Consider the following 19,889-nt stretch of genomic DNA (forward strand, 5'->3'; position numbering starts at 1 on the left):
TCTTCATTATCAGCCTCAATTACATTTTGAAATCTAAGGAAAAAAGACATCCTTTCAAATTCTATTTTTATCTGGTGGTTCTCAAGTTCTTGGTTTCCTCTCTGGACCCCCCCTCACCTCCCTCCTCATCTCAGCCGTCCCCTTCTCCAAAAGTTCTAGTCTCTGTGAATTTTGAGCCGTTCGGTTTTGGTTCTCTCTGAGTTGTTCATTCATTTCTTTCAGTTGATTTTTCAATTCCTCCTGCCCCTTTAAAATCTTTTGAAGCATCTGCTGGGTTAGGTCCTCCTCAGGGGGTTTTTGTAATAAAGATGTTAATGTCTGTTTTCCACTGGGGCTGGACATTGAAGATGTTGGGGAGAGCCAGCAAAGCCTGATTTCCCAGGTGGGGGTCTTTTTGGTGCCATCTTAATGAAGAAGAACTCAGCGGTGTCTGTGTCCACAAAGTAGAATGGCAGTAATGAGCAGAGGGTAGCCGAGTGGGATCACGAGGCAGGGAGTCCAGACAATAGTAGAGACCTTTTCTATAGTTCAAATCCAGACAATAAAATCCATCAGTCCATGTCCAAGGTACAGTATTTCAAGAGATATTTCTGGGTGTCACAGAGACAAAGACAAAATGCCGGCAATTTCTGTGGGTGGAGTCAAATCTCAAAGAGCATAAAGACAACGGAAGTGTGCCATCTTGCCTTGCCAGCACGGGATCAAAAGGCAGCAAACTGAAAGTTTTCAAAAGTTTTCAAAAGAAACAGATCATCACTTCTCTTTCACAATTGCAACAGGGTATTCACCTGCTTGCTTGCTATGAGTGTGATTTCATTTTAAAACTCTCCCCCCTCTCCTCCAGGGGCAGAGAGCAATCCAAAGCTGCCCATCCAAGGGGGGGGAAATCCCCCTCCCTCCAGTCACACTTCCCAAAGGCCGATTGAAAGTTTTTTAGAACGCTGTCAATCCTTCACCAAACAGTCAAAGAAAGGAGTCGGGGGGGGGGGGGTTGTTTCCATCTCACCACCTCGCAGCTGCAGCCTTCAAAGTGCTAGATTCATCTGGCAGCCCCGTTGCAAAAGCGCGCGGAAGCAGAGAGCTCCCGTGTACCCCCTGGCGCCTAGGGCAATGCCAGGAGACTCTCCGCGGCCGCCGCCTACACCGGGGACCCTCAGCTAGCCGCCCCCTCGGCTGGGCGCCCCTACAAGGCATCCAGTGCCCCCTCCCCGATCAAGGAGGAGCCCACCAGGAGTGCACAGGGCGAGTAGAATGTGCCCGTCGCTCTCGGGAGCCGGAACCGGAAGTCGTATTTATGTTTTTTTAGAAGCATACCATCCTGTTAACTGATATTTGACTTGAGATCAATTACAGTTCTAAGACTGCAGTTGACCACAAGCCAGATATTAAACATGTCAAGCACTAGGAGTGAAACTAAGTGAAAATAGATTATCATTCAGTCTGTAGTTTGATACTGTTATGTTTTTAAGCTCGATTGTCAACATGCTAATGATGGGTAGGGATTGCATAATCCTATATGTATAGCCTCTTCTCAAGAACTGATCAAATAGAATTGCATAGAGCCAGCCAAACAAATAGACAAATCCTCAATTTATCCAAGTTTTTCAATAAATTGGTGCAAGAGTTTGTTATTTTATTGATTTGTCAAACCACATTCAAGCATTAATCTGCCATTTACAATTATGATTCAACTAGTTGGGTGAGTGAATAAGGTAAAAAATCCTTCACACTAAATATACCAAACTTTCTGTTCTAAAGGGAGGGATTGAATGAGAGTTTCCTAATAAAAAGCAAATATTTTGGTGTCACGGAGAAAGGCTAAACTTAAAATAATAATAATAATGAGAATTTCAAACTATTATCTTCTCCTGCTCAGTCTGAAATAAAGCAACCTGCCAAAAACATTTCATATGTGAGTCTAATGATGACATCAACTGTCCCTTAAAAAGCAGTCAAATCATCCAATGTTTGACAGATAAAGGACAAGTACTCCATACCATACTAAACTCAGGAACAAACACAAAATATTATCCTGAGACTCCTCCTAATTTCTCAATACAATTTAAGCCAATGCAATTTATGCCCAATGCTGATCAGTGCAAAAAATGTGTCAGTCTAAACATCAAATGTTCAAAGACGTAAAAATAAGTTGTTATTCCTGACATTTGAAATGAAATATTTCTTTCAAAATAAACTAGCCTTTCCATATAAATATAAAAATTTCTATATAGCCAAAATATCGCCCATTATTTCTGACTAAACTTTGATTGACTATTGTTTGCCCACAAGTGTTATCACTCTGGACAGTTTCAGATAAAATCACTATCTAATTTTAATCTTCTCCCTTGAAAAACCATTTTTTTTTACTATTTCCTATCAGGAGAAAGGTAAGATTACTTCGAAAATGGATGTTTACTTTGATTTTGAGATGGAAAAACCATCAGCTGAGCCACATGGGTGATGTTGCTGGAGATAATAAAAGAGAAAACATCCATAACATGAATTCTGTTGTAACTGTATGTATTTTGATATATTTTTCCTTTCTTTTCTTCCTGTCTTAGTTATTTTAAAGTAACACCAAAGTTATAAACTAATATACTATTTTGATCATTAATTGTGAGATGAGATTTTAAAAGAACTAGTAAAATGTATGATGTATTTTTAGTTCGGTCCTGACTGAAATGATTGTTTCCTAAGAGATTTTAAAGGGCATGCATAAGCACATCAAAGTCCCTACTGTCCCAGTCCTAATGTTTATTCATATCCATTTCATGTATTCAAAATCATGTTTATACTTACTTATATGTGTTGTCTAATACAGGAACATGCTTGATGAAATAAACAAAATAAAAATAAATAAAACATTGCATTTGTTGATAGATTGCAATGTTTATGGTCTCAAATCGATTCTTACTAAGTTCTGAACATGGTTTAACCTTAAATCTAAGGTTGTTTTCCTTTGTTTGTTCCTTGACCAGTTACGGCACAGATGTGTCAAGAAGTAGAAATTTTAGCTTGGAGGGTGTCTAGATCATGAGTTTATTAATACATCTGAGTAACTGAAGTCTCACAGTTATATTTTCTCTTTGAATTTCCCCCCACATTTCATTCTCTAGCTGAAGATCACCAAAGAAATGATCTTCACCAAAGGAATGGCAAGACAAGAAACAATGGATGGAAACTAACCAAGGAGAGAAGCAACCTAGAACTAAGGATAACAGTGAAATCAATCAACTTCTGGAACAGCTTGCCTCCAGAAGTTGTGGGTGTTCTATCACTGGAGGCTTTTAAAAAGAGGCTGGTCAACCATTTATCTGAAATGCTATAGGGTCTCTTGCTCAAGCAGGGAATTGGACTAGAAGACCTCCATGGTCCCTATGTTCTATGAATTAGCCAGAGAAGAGATCATTTAAGTTCTAAGTATTGTTCTTTGGCCTCGGCTCTGTCATTTTTGATATTTGTTTTGAATATTATCAAAAAGTTACCAAAGAGTTAACAAGTGTTGCAGTAGTATCTCATAATAATTAGTTCCACATCATATTGACATGATTTGTGCTATCTTAGCATGCTATGGTCCTTAGACTCTCTCTACTTGTATTTTTTACCCATGCATCTAATGTATTTGAAATAAAAGTAAAAACAGAGCTTAAAAAGAGAAGAGTGCCACTACACACACACACACACACACACACACACACACACACAGAGACACACCTCCATAAAGGGAGACTAGTATAGATCTATTTCAACCTATTTAGGTCTCATCAGCTAGCCATACCCTTACTGGGAATCGAACCAGGGCTGTATTGCATATTAGGCCGATGTAATTGCCACTAAGCCACAGTCTCTCTTCCTTATCAGCTAGGCCAGGGAAATAGGTATGTATTTGTGTTACAACCCCTGGTATCCCCAAATATGGGAGGGAGCTCACTACTCCCCCTTTCTGTCCTTCGGCTCATTACAGAGGACCATCCAGACAGAAAACCATATTTTTATTTTTAATGTTGCCTTTTTATATTTCTGTTGTATTTGTGCTGATAAATAAATAAATAAATATATTATTATTATAATATATATATATATATACACTTTTCATTTTTTCCCTTTTTTCTCTCTCTTTCTCTATGCTAAACAAGTCAAATGAACAAGTCAGGACTGTTTTAAACTGCAAAACTGTCCTCATTAATTGCATCTGATATAAAACAATTAACAGAATCCAATCATTTGCATTTTAATAACATTGTAACCATCTGGTAAATTAATCCATTAATCTAGATTAGCTGAGTATCAGGCTCTGGCACATGGAGTTCACTGAAATGTTTGTGCTATTGCAGGAGATTTCAGAGTCATGTTTGGCATAATTCCTCATACTTAAGAAGCAACGACAAAGGCAGCCCAACTGAAGATAATGCAAGCATGACAGATTTCTTTTATTAAAGGATGATAAGAAAGGTGGGAAGAAGTCATGCAAATCACATGTTGAGTCCTGTAATGCTTCCAGATTCTCCTCCCATTGCTATACTAATGCTCTACACCAGGGGTGTCAAACTCACAACTGATGGAGGAAATCAAAAAGCATCCAAAATTAAAGTTCTTGATAAATGTAAGTCAAATCTGGTGAAAGCTTCATTTTGTTTTCTTTTTGCTGGACTCTTGAATAAATGTCCTGAATTTTGAAATTGCATTTGATTTAATCTGTTTGAATACACTGAAAGGCACCTTAATCATAGGCCAGACTGATAGGTGTGCATTTTTACCTGGTTATTAAGAAAAGAATAAAGTAAGCTATGGAATATCCTTCTCTAGAAGTAAAATGCATGGCTCATATTCTTGGGTTTTCTGAACAAGGTTTAGAAATTGTTGTAAATGATACAATTGATGGTAGCATAACAACCTCTAAATATATAGCAAATGAGATCTGGAAGTCTGTTCTACCTGGCAGAGTCGGGTATGCAGATCTTATCCCCAAGTTAATGTAATTCAACTTTTGGCCATTCTGTTTGTGTCAGAATAGAGCTGGAAGGGACCTTGGAGGTCTTCTAGTCCAACCCCCTGCTCAGTCAGGAGACCCTTTAGCATTTCAAACAAGTGTCTAGTCCAATCTCTTCTTAAAACCACCCAGTGGTGAAGTGTCCATAACTTCTGAAGGCAAGCTGTTCCACTGGTTAATTGTTAGGCAGTTTCTCCTTAGTTCCAGGTTGCTTCTCTCCTTGATTAGTTTCCATCCATTGTTTGATGTTATGCCTTCTGGTGCTTTGGAAAATAAGTTGATAGCCTTGTGGCATCTCCTCAAATACTGGAATATTGTTATCATGTCACCCATAGTCCTTCTTTTCTCTAGTCTAGCCATTTCCAAATCCTGCAACTGTTCTTCATGTTTTAGTCTCCAGGCCTTTAATCATCTTAGTTCTCTGCAGTTCTCTTTATCCAAAGTCTCAGCAACTTTTTTGCAATGTGGTGACCAAAACTGGATGCAGTATTCTAAGGTGTGATCTTACTAAGGTTTTATAAAGCGGTACTAATACTTCATGTGATCTTGATTCTATGTCTCTGTTTATACATTCCATTTGGTTCTATTCTCTGCTTTGATTCTATCTGGATCCATCCACATCATCACGGATGCATACCTTTTTCATTCTTTAATATCACTTTAATTATCATACATTTCTCCCAAAGGATTATGACCTGTTCTAATCATTCTTGCATGGGTGATCACTGGCATACTACACCAAGCTCTGTCCCCACCATTTCCTGGAAAAAAGGAAATCTCTAGTATAAATCTAGAGATGGATATGCTCTATGAGTACACATACAAGGTGGATGACATATGTTTCTGTAAGGTGACCAACTTTTTTACAATGAAAAGGAGGACAAATAAATTGGGAAAAAAATATCGTAAATAAAAGAAATATTTTATTCATTGCAACAATAATACACTAAAATATGATATATGCATAATAAAACATTTGTAACATTTTATATTGTAATTATGCTTACATGCCTGTTAATTATTATTTAAATGAGTACTTTTCCATTGAATTAATATTTTTTGTCAATGTATCATTTTCTAACAATATATTGGAAATATCTGAACAAGAAATATCCTTCATATTGAATTTTACGGCAAGTGTTGCAGCTAGAGTATCAACATTCAATCTCAATCTCAGTCTACTGCGTGTGTATGTGCCGTGTTGTGTTTCGGTAAGAAGTAAACAAAGCCACTTGCACGTGGCGCTCTCTCTCAAGGTCTCCCGTGCGGAGTGCATGCGTCTCATAATCGCATCTTATACTGCACTATACCGAGCCTTGACAAATTGTCATGTCAAATACAAATACGTCACATAACGCGCAACAGATTAGTCTTCAAATATCAAAAAGGAGGACATGTAGGAGGACACATTTCGAGGGAGGACAAAACTTACAAAATAAGGACTGTCCTCCCTAAAGGAGGACGGTTGGTCACCTTAGTTTCTGACATATTCAGAAACATTCTCAGATGTGGTCCTGTGATTAATGTACACAACTAAATGGAAGATCTCCGAAGGTGTGACAGTATGCATGGTACCCATCACAATCAGAATCTTCAAATTCTGCTTAAATTCTCTTTTCTTTAGATCTTGCTAAATAAAATAAGTCCTGCTTTATCTGACAGAACTGATGCATTTCTCACGGTGAAAAATACTGTTTCCTACAAACAAGAAAGGCTTCAGGAAATCAGTCAATTGACCTTATACTAAGAAAATGGCATGCATTTATACATTTGGTCACTTCTAGAAAATAACCCTAAACCATATTGGGACCTGTCAGATTAGGGAATTAGAAAATCAATAATCACTGTTTTTTTCATAAAATGCACTCCAGGACTGGTACCTCAGCTTCAGAATCTGGATTTGATTCTTAATGCATGGATTCTCTTGACATAGGAACAGAAATAAATAATTTCAGAGATAGGGAAGTGTTAAGGTAAGACCATCTTGAAAAACATCTATCATGCAGCAATCACAGGAGCAGTATATGGGATAGCATTTCTGTCTGATTGCTGCCACCTTCTGAAAAAACAAACAAATCACCCAACAATAGAAGGAGACTGTTTTGAAAGAATCCAGGATATTATATAAGATTCTCAGAAGGCCTTAATCAGATTCATTAAAAGAGAAAAGAGATTAGTTTTCTAATCTTGACAACTGAATATTTAACACTTTAGGGTCTAATTTATCTGACCCCACCAGAGCAATCTTCCTTCTCTTGATTACAATCTCTTGATGAACAGGAAAGGTAAAGGAAATGTGCAGATGTTTTGAATTTGCAGTTTACCTTTTCCCATGCAGTAAGTGGGTCAGCTGTGGATGTGTAATGGAAGCCCAATTTGTAGCTCTCAGAAAGTCTCTCTAATTTTACTAATGAATCCTGGTGGTGCTATTCCTGAAAACCAGTGGTATAGTTTTCCACAGTAAGTGAGACTCTTAACAACACTCATTTAGATAATGACTATAAATTTCATAAATGAACAAATAAAAACATAAATCATCCATATTGAACACTGAACAAACTATTAAATAATTCTTCTAAATAACACATTTGAAAGAAAACTTTGAAAATGTTCAAGTTGAATCCAATCTGATCGGTTTAGAATCCAGTAGGTTTAGAGATATGTACTGTGGGGGGGGGGGGGGGGAGATATATTGAGAAGTAGATATTTGCTAAAAAAAAAACAAGTACACCTACCTAAACTTAATATTTAATTACATATTTTAATCTGGACTTTCATGCATAGGTTCTTTTTGTTTAATTGCAGATTTCGGTAGAAGCTGTTGTAAAACTGTCTTTGGAGGATAAATATACATTTTCTTAGTCTGGGGAGGTTAATTTATTTCAGGAGTTGGTATGGAATACAAAAAGGCAATTTCTTTTCTCCAAGCAACTACCAGGAATGTTTCTAATGTAGGATGCAAATGCTTCTATTCTTCATAGCCTTGGGAGGTAAATACACTGTGTCCTCCTCTCTCAAACTGATTCTAAAGCCCAGAGCAGTAAGGGATCTGAAGGATCCCTTTGTATCTATGCTCCCCACCACAACCAGTTAGGACTTATGATTTTCTTAATGCAGTATAGTACAATCTCTCCTCTCCTCCCAACTTTGTCCTGCTTTTTTATATTATTTTGGGGAGGTCTTTAACATTCATGTAGTTTCACATTTTTAATATTACTTGTTAATATTTATGATATGTAAACTGCCTTGAGGAAGGGGTTTGTTCTTAATTTTGAACAGTGATTTCAAATCAAAATGAATTAACAGCATTGTTGAAAATCAAAATTTGAATTAACTAATGTAAAGGTACCTATTTACAATATTCTAATATAGCTATTTGAAAACATTACAGCATTTCTTTTCTTTATATTTACATGTATGCACATATGAAACACAATTTTCTCTTATACCAGGTCATGCTATTTGCATAAAGCATAATAATCTAGTACTCTGAATGCTCTTTAAGGTACCCAGAAGAGATATTTCCACTACATGCAAATCAATGTTTTTTATATGGAAAACATAAGTTGTGCAACTAAGCTAAATTTCCTGGCCTCAAGTAAGAGTGTTATCCTGCTTAACTTCCATATGTTTGGCCTTCAGCTCCCATCAGCATCACCATGAGAGCAAGGGCCTATAAAATAAACAAAAAGTTAAGAAACATCAATTAGGTTAATCAAAGGATATGAACTGGCATAGTTATGGAAGGTAGGATAGAGGAATATTCAACCAACGTTCAGGAAGACTTTGTGTCTTAGACAAAGTTCAATTGAAACCTAACATCCACTTCTCCTTTTCCCTGTCTAGGACATTATCTGTTGAAATGACTTGCATTGGAAATATTGGTCTATGTATCCCTAGCAATATTGCAAATCAAAATAGAGTCATCTTAATGGAAAGTAATAGTCTTAAATTAGAGTGCAATTAGGAATATCTTTCTTATTAAACTTCTATAAATGCTTATATGTAATATTAGTTGAATATATACTTTCCCCTTTTAAAATACCATAACAGGCACCAAATAAGTCTTTCTCAGAACTATAGGGTAAAATCTTTTTTTCCATTGAAAATTAATATGATAGCCAGCATATTAAAAATAACAGTGTCAGTTTGTGGCAATGTTTATCCTAAGACAATTGAAAATACATTTTTTGTGGGAAATTGTTTAGTAGTTTGCTTTATGGGGATCATAGCATAAATTACCTTCATTTTATAAATTATTACTGCTCTTAGCACATAGTTAATAAAATTGAAAATTAAGCTACACATCCAAGGGCATATATTGTATTTAGGTCTTAAAACACAGATGAGGGCCTGTCAGAATGAATGACAGGCTAGAACAAATGGTCATGAGAAGGATTAAATGTAATTGCTTTGGCTATTTAGGAATCCACCCTTAACAAACACTGAATTAATAATGGGATTAGTTATTATTAATGTCATTTATATAAAAAAGAAAATGTGCAACACGTAGAGTTATTTTACTTTCTTAATTTTTAAATATGGCCATAATCACCATAATAACTAGAAATTATTTGTAAAAAGGAATCCCATTCATATTTTTTGTAACATGTGCCAAATGTTGTCCAGATGCATTCAGACTTGCATCCTTTTAAGAAACCTATGGAAATCAATTGGCCAAATCCATCATGCCTAAATGGATTTCCAGTGCTGGTAATGTGGCTAAATATGATTTCAATCTACTGCATTATTTCAAAAGCCTTAAATTTGTTACCATGTTTGCTTTTGATGGCATATGGTAATTAGGTCATAACTTGGAGTTTATAAAATGTGTTCAGTTATGCTAAATTATTGTCAAACCAGTCAACTGAAGGAAAAAGAAAATGAAAACAATGAGAATGCCATAGTTCTGTTTTCTGAACACAAGACTGCGAAGGATAATGTCATTAGTCTTAATAACTCGCTGGCTGAGTATGCAGTGACTGGATAACCAAGGCCATATTTCCAGAAAAGGAGTTCAGATCACCATGTTTTTCTTTAAAATAAAGTGTAATACACAGGCAATGTCCTTCACTTCACAGCCATACATTGCCAAATTGACAATGCTGCCAACTCTGTTTGGAATGGGTCTAATAATTCTCAGGACTGAATGTGTGCCTTTGGACTCAGCCTGTTACTTTTCAAAGAAAGGAGAAGAAAAGACAAGGAAAAAAAATGTTTTGAATAGGAGCTGAAATGGTGGAGCTACATTTGAACTTTTGAAATGGTGAAACTCCAATTACTGGTGAAAAACAACACTGACAATTATTACTGTGTACCATGCACAGATGCTCTCAGAAAGATGTTGCCTATTAGATTGACCTGTTCCCCTGGTGTTTCTCAGTGCTGCCTGAGCAAATCATGAGTGACTATGTGTGGAAAGCAATGACATTCGGACCACAGAATGGCTTATCAGATTGCTAGAGCAGGCATGCACAGCCTGTCACTTCAGCACTGAACATAATCTGCAGTTGCCTTCCAAAGGTTGCTGCTGAAATGTCATTTTTAATGTAACAGAATGGAGAGGTTTTTAAATAACAATAGACATATATACCGCTCAGGGGTAGGTTGCTGCTGGTTTTACTACCAGTTCACATCCCACGCGCATGTGCAGAACAATTTATAGTGAACTGTGCACACATAGTCACTGAAATCCAAAATGGTGGCAACACACCAGTGGCGAGGGAACTGGTTTGGGGGTGTGGCAGGCCTGAATCGCTGCCAGTTCTGTGACCCAGGCCACACTTCCACTACTGGTTTGGCCGAAAATCTCTGATACCGCTTCATAGTGCTTTACAGTCCTCTTTAAGCAGTTTACAGAGTCAGCATATTGCCCTCAACAATCTGGGTCCTCATTTTATTGATCTCAGAAGGATGGAAGGATGGCTCAACACAGAATAGTCAAGAAACTTTGTAATTTTAATTTTAATTGTAATTAGATGAAAATATACTGTATTAGATCTTTTTTATGCTGAATTTTTAACCTAACCCCAGGAGGAAGAATTTTGTGTATCCCTTGCCCTTGAATGTTAGCATACCCTTTTGTAAACAATTAGAATAACCCCTGTCAGTCAGTCACTCAGTCTGTATCTCTCTCCTTCTCCCCCCCCTCTCAATTGGCATTGACATATAAATGGTGGAAAAATCAAACATATGTGTGCCACAGGGAAAACCCAAGAAAGAAAGTTCCGTGGGCTGTCCCTTCAAAGAGAAACAAAGGTCAGAGGTAATGAAGTAGCTCCTACTATGAAATGGAACAGTCTATAATATAAATACAAGTGAGTTAGACGGGATGGTGGACCAGGGAAAAGGTGAAATTACTAAAATAAGGGGAATACAGGGAAGCCAGAGTTATTGAGATGAAGAACAGAAGTACAAAGTTTTTTTTCCAGAATTTTTTTTAATTTTTTATTCTCTTACATACCATTTTAAGTATACATTCACATAATTGTTATTCTTCTTTACATTTATCATTCTTATACATTTATTATTTCATTTAATAGGTTATAATATACAGTTTGGGTTGCTTTGTTTACCATACCTTCCTCCTGTTGTAACACGACCTTATTTTCCCTTTCTTTTCTCCCTCCCTCCTTTCTTTACTTTCTTCTTTCCGCCTCTCCTTTCCCTTCCTTCTTCCCTGTACAGAAGTACAAAGTTGAAAGGCACTGTTGATCACTTTAAGATATTTATCTTCTGGGAATTAAATTGTTAATTGTCAGCATTTGATGCTGCAATTTAGTATATATATTGAAGTATAATATATACAAACTTTTGGTGCCAATGACAATTATATTTTATTGCATGCACTTGAAATAAGTTGTTTACGTGATGTTACTTCTTAAAGAAATGGCACAATTAAAAACATTTTTTGCAAATAGCAATTAAAGCAATATCCATATGGAACCAACCCTTCCTTCCTTCCTTCCTTCCTTCCTTCCTTCCTTCCTTCCTTCCTTCCTTCCTTCCTTCCTCAGATAATAAAAAGAGAGAGACAATTCTCATATCCTAGTTCTGCCAAAAAAGTAAGCAATTTCAGGAATTATTTTCCCTCTTTTCCTCCTGGCAGCTTAGAAATCGCTGATTATAAGACTGACTCCAGAAATGAAAAGCAGTTTATATCTACTTCTAAACAGATGTAATTCCACCAAACCAATACATTTTCTATCTAAAGGAAACCAAGTGCTAAGAAAAATTCTGTAGAGTGAATGCAATTTAGACAATATGGCATTCTATTTTATAAGGAAATTTATAAGCAAAGTGTACGTTCAGCGAACCCATTGTTACACCCGTTGAATCCCACCACTGACACACTCAAACATGTATATTTGCTTATATTTGTTTGTTTTAATATCAGTTCAACTATCAAGGCCTTCATCTGGAACACTTCTAGCAATTGCAATTTAGTGAGAAGTTTGAGCTTTTTGAAGACCCTTCCCCTCAGAAAACTATAAGACTAACTTTGAAAGAAGCAACTGCTAAATGCTAAAATCTTTCATGAGAGTGGATTAAACTATTGGGGTATCCAGCCTCAGGATAATGAAAGAGGAGGACATATTTCAACAGTTGTTTTAAATTTTGTCTTGTAAATAGAAACCTAAGGCTAGACATTGACAATGATTAATTCTATTTTTCTGTTACTAGTTCTAATCCATAAGAAACAAGCACTGACCTTAGATGTTCCTGTAAGGCAGGCTATGATCCCAGAATGAAGGTAGTTACACCTAATTAGGTTATTTACTTTGTGATAATTATGTTGCTTCAAATGAAAACAACAACTGCAGCTGCTGCAGATGGAAGATTAGACAATGGAACCATCAACCAAATATTTCCTGCCTGTGTCACTTGCTTCAAAATTAATGTACTGTACATGGGGCTAATTAAAGTTTGTGACTGTTCCCTTAAGAAAAGGACAAAAAAAATAAGTAGCATCTGTGCTCATTTTTTTTACTCTAATAGAACAATCTATTCTGTAGTAGGTTGAAGTTTATAGAACCTGGGGCTTCTGGCATAGTGTGCAATCTGGCTGCCAGAATGAAACAGGGACAAGAAATGAATGAAAAAAAGGGACCTGAGAAAAAACACAACCTCACCCATGCGTTTAATACTTAAAGGAATGAGGAATGTCACTTAAAGGGACTCCCACAAATCCTCAGAGTCCATCTAGAAGATTGCAGGAGCTCTGTGACTACAGGAACACTGATGGTGGTGAATCAATGCAAAAGATACCATATAAGTATCTCAAAGGAGAAGAAGCTCAGCCTGCATCGATCAGCTTGGAGGTCAAGGCTGCTGTAGGAGGGTTGAGGAAATGGGGGCAAACAGAATTGAAAACTGCCTGACTGTGACTTAATTCTGATCTGTTCATGGTTCTAGGTGTTTCCTTCACTGGGGCAGGTTACATGATCCCTCTTTAAGCTCTTATATCTTTCCTGCTAGATTACCTTTGGCTCTGGCAACCTTCAACCATCAGGAGAAATTGGAGGGACTTTTGGCATTTACATCAACTTATTTGCTGACTTGGTTTTACCTGGGTGCTTTTGTTTCTGTTTATTGATTCATTTGTAATTGCATATCCAATGTATTTATTGGCTTCTGATTGATTTGTGGTAACATTTTCATTATATCCTTGTAAACATATTGTGTTATTGTTAAATCCATCAACCTAATAAAACAATCAGAGAAAATAATGGCTTTGACTTCATGAATTAAACATAAGAATAGATTCTTACCATCACATGGAGAATTAAAACGAGGACCACAGAAAATTACACACACACACACGTGTTATGTTTGTGTGTGTGTGTGTGTGTGTGTGTATGTATTGGAGTATACGCAGATACCTAGCACAAGTATGTCGGAGAAATCATATGTTTTAGAAGTAATACAATTTAATGATTCCACATATACATGTATTACTCAAGGCATCTTTCTGTGTTGTTTGGGATCTTGACAAGTTAGCTAACACATATTTTTCCATTATTGACTTCATTCTGTCTAGGAATAGGACAGACAATATTTATACAATTCTTATTTTTTGCAGACAAGGGGAGGTGTGGCTGAAATGAGTACAAAATCTTCTCAAAGGGCAGGTTATTAAACTAGCTTTCATAGAGATTAGAGTTTTAGATAGGTTTTATGAGAATATTACAAGGTTTTATAAAATAAAGACTTTTTCAATGAGACAACTATTCCATATTTATTGTATTGTTGTTAGTTAATTGAATGCTTTTTAAAAAGATGGTGAAATAAATATTCAGTAAATTAATGGTCTAGTGCACATGAGAAGAAAGTGGGGTATAAATGTATTATATTGCAGAACCCTGTGGAGATTTGTTTATGAGGTTTTTTTTTTAAAAAGATGTTTATGAAAGATACCAATTTAGGACTACATTACAGACTTATCATAAATGCAATGAAAAATTGAGAGTAAATCATTAAGGAAATAAAAAGGCAATCAGAATAAGTAATTCAAAAGGTGCTTTTTTCGAGAGGCAACTGGACTTTCCTCAAACTCCAGTTACCTTTTGAAAAAGCACCTTTGGGACAATCATGACCTGGATGACTGAGAATCTCCATAGAGAAATAAATAGTAATATTTGCATTGGTGACCATGCCTGTGAATTCTGATATTTAACTTGACATTTAGTCTATATATCAGTGATGGCAAACCTATGGCACACGTGCCACAAGTGGCACGTGGAGCCATTTGTCAGGGCACACGAGGCGCTGCCCTGTCAGCTGGCCAGCATGCATGCGCGCGCTGGCCAGCTGAGTTCACCTTTTTAAAAGCTATTTTTCACCTTCCCCAGGCTCCAGAGACTTTATAGGAGCCTGGGGTGGGCGAAAATAGCCTCCCCCGCCCCCCGGAGGCTTCAGGGACCATCCGGAGGCTTCCCTGAAGCCTTCGGAACGCTTAAAACGACCCTCCGAGCAACCCGGAAGTCACTTCTGGTTTGCTTGGAGTGTGGTTTTAAGCGTTCCGAAGGCTTCAGGGAAGCCTCCGGATGGTCCCTGAAGCCTCCGGAGGGCCTCGGGGGGAGGGCGGGGGAGGCTCTTTTCGCCCTCCCCAGGCTCCTATAAAGCCTCTGGAGCCTGGGGAGGGCGAAAAAAGCATGTAAAAATGGGGGGGGGGCGTGTTGTGCGTGCATGCGCACTGGGGGATTGCACATTGCATTATGGGTGTGGCATGCCCGCACACGACCCCCCTGTGCTCCCCCCACTTGTGGCACGCAAGCCAAAAAAGGTTCGCCATCGCTGCTATAGATTATTCTAGCAAGGATCCTGAACTGGACTTTGTATATACCATTTTGAGGACACAGTGAAATATAATAATTTATTCATAGTGTTACAAATGTATACAAATGTTGACCTAATCATATATTTTACCACACATTATTTCTTGGCAATGTGAAATAGTCATCTGAATTTGGCTTGGTAGCACCATATGTTATACTTCAGAAAGCATAAATGTTCAATTTCTGCTTCAGTCCTTGGTACATAATTCACTATGGCTTCAAATGTTACTGTTCTTGCTCCTCAAGATACTGTCTGTATAGACAGCAGAGAGTTCACACAAAATGAAACTTTTTAATTATGATTAACTGTTGCTTATAATATTTTGTTTACTCTCATAAATATGAAGAGAGAATGAAATTACTACTACTTCCATTTTGAAGATGAGTGACATATCTGCAACTGCTGAGGCCTGCCTTTATTTGACCAGATTATTTAGTGGAAGTGGAAAAAAAAACATCCCAAAACGTTAAGCCAGATAGCACTATATAGAAACAAAAATACCACAACTTCCATAGATATAGTAAAAAATAGGCATAAATGCAGTACAAGAACAGTAATATTAGTATAATAAAAGTGATACAAATAATAGTGGCAATCACCTACTCGCCTGCAGTTATATTCCTTTTTAGGATCTTTGGCCTGCCACACTCTCTATTATTTCATTATGCTGTTTCATTAGTGTAGTAATTGGGAGGGGAAATAGAAAGGAGTAGAATTGTGGAATGTGGTGTTGTCATTCCTTTCTAGAAGGCCAAGGTCATCTTTTGTCTCCACACCTCTGCACCTGACCGGAACCAGTTGGGTGGAGATGCCAGCATGGCCGCAGAAGATTGGACTATGTGATGGATTTATGGGTGTGGGGATAAGATCATGAACTTTCAATTGGGTGGAATCCCAGGCAGCTTTTAGATTTGGGATTTGCACAGATGTGCCAACGTGTCTGTCTTATTAAATTAGAACTTTAAGGATAGCACTGCCTTGGACTCTGATTTAATTCTGCATGATATTTGGAATGCTGACATTATCCCAAATCTCCCTTTAAAATAAATCACCAGCACCCCGGCATGGGGGCTGGTGACGGGTGCTGATTTTCCAACGCTGACCGGGTCAGCGTAAAATATCAGCAAACAATTATGAGAAAGCCTTTTGAGATAAGAAGCTGAGATGAGATGCTTCTCTGCAAATCTTCAAAGTGCAAAGGAATTTCTGTTTGAAGTTTCTTTACAAAGCCTCGGAGTGCGAAGGAGTTTCTGTTTGAAGAAATAGCATCTGGAGGAATGCAGTAGGGGAAAGATTCTGCACACAGCTGGAAGTAACAAGATGTTTGGAATCCCAGACCAACTTCTTCAGCCAAACGTGAGTCAATCTTTCCCCTCCCTTCACTAGTGAAAGCTGCAATGGACTGGAGAACTGGAGTGGAGATAATTACTCCTTCCAAACAGCGCTAAATTAAATGACCCATTACCCTGCAACTGAGTTGAAGACGGATTCCCTATCAAAATGGGAAATTCAACCTAGCCAGCAAGAAGGGATTTGGCCAGCATCTTTCACCTGCCAGCCACTGGAAATTGGGCTGCAGCTTGTGAATGAAGCACCACCAAATTGGGCTTTCTTCCCAGAGTATGGATGGAAAAGATGCAAGTGGGCACCTGCTTGGCCATCAGCATGGGAAAATCCTCCAAGCCAGCAGAGGGGAGCCTTGGCCTATAACTCCTCCAAGCCAGCAGAGGGGGCCTTGGCACACAACCCCCCTGCCAGCCATTGTTGGTTGAACTGCAACCTGTGAAACAGGAACCCCCAGGATGGGTCTTAACCCCAGGTCATGGATGGAAGGGATGCCAGTAGGCACCTGCCCTCCCTCAGCAGATGGCACCATGGCAGATAACTGGGCAGTGGCCAACCCAGGGATTGACCTCCCCACCAGTTCCAGTCTTCCCAGAAATGCCCCAACAGGTTCTTATCCCACCTTCCTACAGAGAAAGGTTCTTGACAAAGGAAGAAGGGATTACCAAGGGGGAAGCTACAGGATGGATAGCGGAACAATGTGATGAGGCGGTTCCTAAGTTTAGAGATGTAACTGAGTTCTTTTCCTCATGGGGGCCAATAAATTGCCACTGTTGCTGTCAACTTGGCCACAGAGCATCAAAGGGCTTGGCTCCAGCCCCAATGCCACAAATGTGCACACCAACTGCCATGGTGGTAAAGAGAAGGTCCCAGATGCCAGCAGAAAAGAGTCATCTGGGCCAACAGCCTCTGGAAGGGGATCCCCAACCTAAGGTGACAAAAAGTCCTACCAAGTGGGAGGCCCCGGAGGAGGAAAAGGCCCAGCCAGGGATGATTGAATCCAAGAGCCCAGAACCTGCAGCACCAGCAGCAGTGACAAAAACCCCAGGGGTCCAACAAGTACCAAAAAACTTGTTGGGGGATGTTTTGTCAAGAAAACCGCAGTACGACAGTAATGGAAGCCAGGATAAGCTGATGACAGCTATGAAATTGATGCTCCCAACAGACCAGTGGCTCAACAATAACCAGGAAATCCTAACGATGGAAAATGGATTAGCCTGGAAGGGATCCAAACTGGAAGTTCTACAGCGAAGCCATGAGGTGGAACTAGGAGGCCACTTTGGACTCCTAAAAACGCTCCACCTCGCCAGGTGTCAGTTTTGGTGGCCAAAGATGGAATTGGAGGTGGAACATTACGTAAAAAGCTGTGCCACTTGTGCAACAATGAAACCACTGCCAGAGAAGTCCCCTGGACTGCTACAATGAGTGGCCAGCCCTAACCGACCATGGGAAGACGTCGCAATGGACTTCATCGTGGAACTCCCAGACAGCAGTGGGAACAGAGTAATCTGGACAGTTATTGATTTGGTTTCCAAGCAGGCGCACTTCATCGCTTGCTCAGGATTGCCGTCCGCAAAGAAATTAGCGAAAATGTTTGTGAAACACATTTATCGCCTGCACAAATTGCCCAAGAGGATCGTTTTAGATTGCAGAGTCCAGTTCACAGCCAAGTTCTGGAGAGAGGTCCTGAGTTCCATTGGGTCCACACAAGAACTGAGCTCAGAGGTTCAGCCCAACATGAACTGCGCAGCAGAGAGAGCCAATGCGGTGGTGGAACAATACATCCGGTGTTATGTGGACTATCAGCAAGACAACTGGTCAGATTTACTACCCTTCGCCGAAGTGGCATACAACGATGCGGTCCACAGCAGCACTGAATTAACTCCTTTCCAGATTACCAGTGGCATGGAATTTGTTGCCATGCCTGAGCTGCCTAGAGAAACTCCCTCCTTCATGTCTCTGAATGAATGGATGGACACACTAAAGAAAGGATGGGAAAATACAAAGACAGCTCTAGCAGATGTAGCAGAAGCCTACAAGAAGCAAGCTGATAAACACTGCTCGCTCCAAAACCCCTTTCATGTGGGGGACAAAGTTTTTGTATCTACCAAATACATGAGATTAAGAATGCCTAGCAAGGAATTTGGTCCAAAATTTCTAGGTCCATTCCCAATAGTGAAGATCGTTAACCCAGTTACAGTTCGACTCAGAAGTCTAGGGAAAATTGACCCAGAATTTCATTTTAGCTTGTTGAAGCCAGTAATTGGGTCCAGCATAAGAGCATCCACCCAAGCTTTCTCTCCTCCTGTAGTGATAGAAGGGGAAACACAATCTGAGGAGGAAAAAAATCATAGACTCCAGGGTGACTAGGGGTCGCTTACAGTATTTAGTGCATTGGAAGGGTTACCCTTTGTCTGAAGCTACTTGGGTGAAAAGCTGGAATCTAAAAGTGGAGAAGTTAGTAAAACAATTTCATGAGAAGTTTCCTGATAAGCCAAAGGGTCCCCTGGGGGTGGGGAAGAGGTGGTTAATTTTGTTATGTTAACTTTTATGTTATTCTCTTTTCAGGAAACATTTTTCTTCTGAGGAGAGGCCGCCTATCAGGCCTGCAGTTATATTCCTTTTTAGGATCTTTGGCCTGCCACACTCTCCATTATTTCATTATGCTGTTTCATTAGTGTAGTAATTGGGAGGGGGAATAGGAAGGAGTAGAATTGTGGAATGTGTTGTTGTCATTCCTTTCTAGAAGCCCAAGGTTCATCTTTTGTCTCCGCACCTCTGCACCTGACTGGAACCAGTTGGGTGGAGATGCCAGCGTGGCCGAAGAAGATTGGACCATGTGATGGATTTATGGGTGTGGGCATAAGATCATGAACTTTCAACTGGGTGGAATCCCAGGAAGCTTTTAGATTTGGGATTTCCACAGATGTGCCAACATGTCTGTCTTATTAAATTGGAACTTTAAGGATAGCTTTGGCTTGGACTCTGATTTAATTGTGCATTATATTTGGAACACTGACATCTACATTAGCAGTAATCTCACTGAACATTTCCCCAATTTTTTTTTACTTCCTGAAGAACTTTTGGTGATTATGATAGACTCCTTCAAAGTGAAGACAAATATAATTTCAGAATGACTGTCTCATATAGAAATCTTAAGGAATATGAAATTAACTTTTAATGACTATAATATATTTAATATCATAATGTTTCGGAA

Source organism: Natrix helvetica (genome assembly GCF_964273705.1).
Source record: "Natrix helvetica genome assembly, chromosome: 4".
Lineage (NCBI taxonomy): Eukaryota > Metazoa > Chordata > Lepidosauria > Squamata > Natricidae > Natrix > Natrix helvetica.